The sequence below is a fragment of the Hibiscus syriacus genome, unplaced genomic scaffold, assembly GCF_006381635.1.
Source record: "Hibiscus syriacus cultivar Baekdansim isolate YM2019G1 unplaced genomic scaffold, ASM638163v2 tig00111582_pilon, whole genome shotgun sequence".
Taxonomy (NCBI): domain Eukaryota; kingdom Viridiplantae; phylum Streptophyta; class Magnoliopsida; order Malvales; family Malvaceae; genus Hibiscus; species Hibiscus syriacus.
This window is the reverse complement of record NW_024063126.1, coordinates 8,127,613-8,131,886: the sequence shown is the minus strand read 5'-3', so window position 1 is coordinate 8,131,886 and position 4,274 is coordinate 8,127,613.

Here is a 4,274-nt window from a genome sequence, read left to right as displayed (position 1 = left end):
CGAGTTGTGGTGACAGCATTAGTGCACAACCTCTATAGACTCACATATCTATAGATCTCACATGTGTACATGGGCTAATAAAGAAATAACAACAAATATATTACATGCGACTTGTATGCTTTTGTGCTATGAATGATATTATATGATTTATATGATGATATGTGGATTGTATGATTAAATGAGTCAAATGTTGGTTAAAATGCTAGGTATAAGAGGATATGTATTAAGTGATATAAACGATAATAATATTGATAATGAAATAAGGCTAATGATGGAAATGATGAGTGATGAATATATGTGTGTATATGTTCTTATATGTAATGATATATTGCATATGTGTGATAGGGATTTGTTACATGAATAAGAGTATGAGTGATAGTAGTAATTGTTCATGCATGATTACAAGATATAGTCTATATTTTATGTTTATTGCCTCACTAAGTCATAGACTTAGCGTGTGATTGTTTCACACGTAGGTTACCGAAGTGAGAAGAGTAAAGAGCAATGTGGAGCAAGACAGGTCAGTTCTCCTTACCAAATGTCAGATCATAAGAAAGGTGAATAATATGTATTTTAATATATAAAGTTCTAGTTGGCATGTATTCAAAATAATATATTGTATAAGCTATGAAGAGTTCGGTAAAGGTTTTGAAGAAGTTATATGTAATAATAAATTTTAAATTACTTACTATTTTATATAAGTAAAGGTTTTGAAAAGTCAATGTGACACTTCAGACTCGGATCCGGGTCGGATACGGGTTGGGGGTGTTACATGTTTCCTTTACAGGATTGGGCTATTTATAGCCTTCGTCGAACCATCCTTCGGACTGGTTAAAATGATGAACCCCGGTGAGTCACCAGAGCTATGGTGGTGACTCACCCTAGGGGTGGTGAGTTGTACGGTGGAGAGACTAGGTGCATTAAATGCACCCAGATCTTGCTTCGATATGAGATGATATGGCATCATCGTGGCACGCTCCGGTTGGAGAGTTCATCGACGGAGGCATCATCATCTCTATGGCGGAGCCAGAATAACCCTAGGGTTTCAATGAGTACCCTAGTGTTTTATTGGTTCATTGCTGGCCTTTGGATCTTCCTCTGATCTGACAGCTTGGATCTGTGCGGCGCTGGAAATGCATGTAGGAAACTCTAGCTGAGTTGAGTACGCTCCTGGGCCTGTTGGGCTGTTCGGGTCAAGTCTAGGCCTAAACCGGGTCTGGTTATAATCGGGCTTCGGTTTGTATCTTTTATTTGGACCTTCGAGTTGTAATTTGGGCTTTATACTTGGGCCTGTAAAATTTTAATAATTAATATAATACTACAATAATATATAATAATATTTATTATTATAATATTTATAATGTATATATAAAATAAACGTCACTCGGACGAAAACTAATGTCGACAGAAATAGTTTTTTATTAGTATATAAATTCATGTAATATATAAAATAAAAAGAAAAAAATAATTAAAGAAAATGAGAAGATATTCACTAGAAAAAAATAAAAAGAAAAATAGATGGTTAAGATTAACAGTAGAAAATGAGAAGATATTCACTGGGGGGAAACAATGAGTCAAACCCTCCCATCTATTTTTACTCATTCAATGATCTTAAATATATGTAAAACTAAAAAGTTTTATATTGTAGGATAAACTATATCAGTCGCCACCTAACTATAGGTGGGAGAGGCAATGCTCCAAACTATAGAGTTTTATATTGTAGGATAAACTATATCAGCCACCAGTTAACTATGGGTGGGAGAGGCAATGCTCCAAACTTTGTTGGTCTAATTACATTTTAGACCATCGGTAGTTTTGAAACTATTATAATTAAGTTCTTGTCCTTCCAAAAATTTTTGGTATAATTGTTTTTTAGGATATTGCCAGTTTTAAAATTAGTGGAATTAAGTCTTTACCTCAAATTTGTATGGTTTAATTAATTTTTAAAACAACTGAATTTTAAATTTGGTAAACTACACCATTAGTCACTCATCTATCTTCTCATTTGTATTTTGATCACTAAAGTTTAATACTTTTCAATTTAATCATCCAACTGTTTAATTGCTCATATTTTGATCACTCTAGAATGACATGACTTTTCCTATGACACAACATATTTTATTACGAAATAGTTTTTTTATTAATATATAAATTCATGTAATATATAAAATTAAAATAAAAAAATAAAATTTAACTACCTAAAATACAAACCTTAAACTCCAATTCAACCATCTAACCCCAAATAAAAAAATAAAAATAAAAAAATAAAAATAAAAAAGTCCCAAAGCCAATGCCCCTTCATTTCTGTCATCCTCCGTCCACCACCGGCCCCTTCCTTTTCGATCACCCTCCTTCCATTAATTCCTTCTGCCTCGTAAGGACATGAAGTCCAAATACACAATATCTCTTTGACTCGTCACGACCAAAGTTTTAAATTAACCCATACACAAGTAATATAAACTCTATGATATCAGAATACATGACTTTTATATCTCTCAATAATATCGAGTAAAAGAGATTGTAGCAATCTTTTTGCCTTTTCTTAAATTTCAATTTTTAAAATTTGATAGTTTATTGATTATAATAAAAAAATATAATTTATATTTAACATACTTTTAAAATTTAATTTTTCATACTTATTATTTTAAGGCTTAATAAATAAATAAATAATTTAAATTATGTTTCGAAAAACGTTTTAATACATAAAGAATTTGTCTACCGTCGAGGAAGGAGCCATCCAATTGATCAACCGAACCCGACACACATGGAGCAAGCTTCGGCTCGGCAAGAGTAAGACAACTCAACCCATGCTTCCTCAACTGCATCAAACGTGTATTGATCATCGGGGGCTTCAAACTTGTTCACCTTACCATTTTGGTCCTACAAGATTGATCCCACAAGCTGCCATTGATATTATTTAATTGGAGAAACTTTTCGAGCCACAGGAAAATATCCAAGAGATGCCAGGGCCTTGACGATGGCACTAGTGAACAGGTTCGGCATTGAAGCTTAAATAAGTGGCATGATTTTATGTTAGAAGATAACGAACTTATAAAATTTTAAGAGACAACGTATTTATAAAATTCTATAGTGCCAAAATAAATTATCAATAAAAATACAAAAATAATCTAAAATATATGATAATTTAAAATTTTCAAAAGAACAACTGTCTCAGCCACCCCCTCAGTTTATAAACCCGATTAACAATGATCAATTTGTCATGTGGTTAACATATACGAGCACTCAAAGTATATATATATATATGGGTTAGGATCTACTTACACAATATAAAATTTTTTAGTTTTATATAGATTTAAGATCGTTTAATGATTGAAAATAGATTGATGATAATGACTCCTTGTTTTTTTTTCAATAAATATATTCTCATTTCTTACTGTTAATCTCAATTATCTATTTTTTTAATGTAAAATCCAAACAAATATCGATAAAAACAAAATCACAAAGCCCAAGAGCATTTAGAAGGATTGAAAAAAACATAAATGCATCCATATGTGAACATAATTAGAGCTTTATTAGTAAATATCCTAACATATATAGTGGTTATGCAGATAAACATGCTCATATGCAACACTCACCAGAATCCATGGCCATACATAGACATATACTCGTATCTGACACTCACCTAAATCCGTGCAAAAAGTAGACCTTATTAACTCAACCACTCAGCAAACAAGACCAGAATCTCTTTTTCAACCCCATCACTTGAATGTATTAACAAGTACAAAAAGATGTAAAGGGAGTATAAAACTCACAATTCAATCAAAATAGAAACAGAAGCTTGTAAAAGATCAAAGGGGGATAGATGAAACAAGTAATCAAGGCCAAAAACAGATCATATATGCAGAAATGAAGAGAAACAACTACCACGAAGGATCAAATGTAAACTTATTTTAATTGTAAACTTATTAGGATCAAATGTATAACGAAATCGATATGTATAACCAAAATATCCTTTCTTCTACCGTTTTCGATTTTCTTATTAAATTCTTTTTTTCATTTTACTTTAATTACGAAATTAAAATGTTGACATACTGATTTTTTATACATAAGATACATGAATTTGAAATTTAAGATCTAAGTTGCTAGCTTAGCATTGTAATCAGTGCGTCATATATTTGTATTGTTTCTCTAAGCTGAAGATGTGGACAATATAATAAAAGTTTGTTTTCATAAAATAAACCCTAAAAATATACTTCGTAAAACAATATGGTATCAGTTGCTTGTGATCTTGTAGGGTCTTAGTTTTTTTTTTT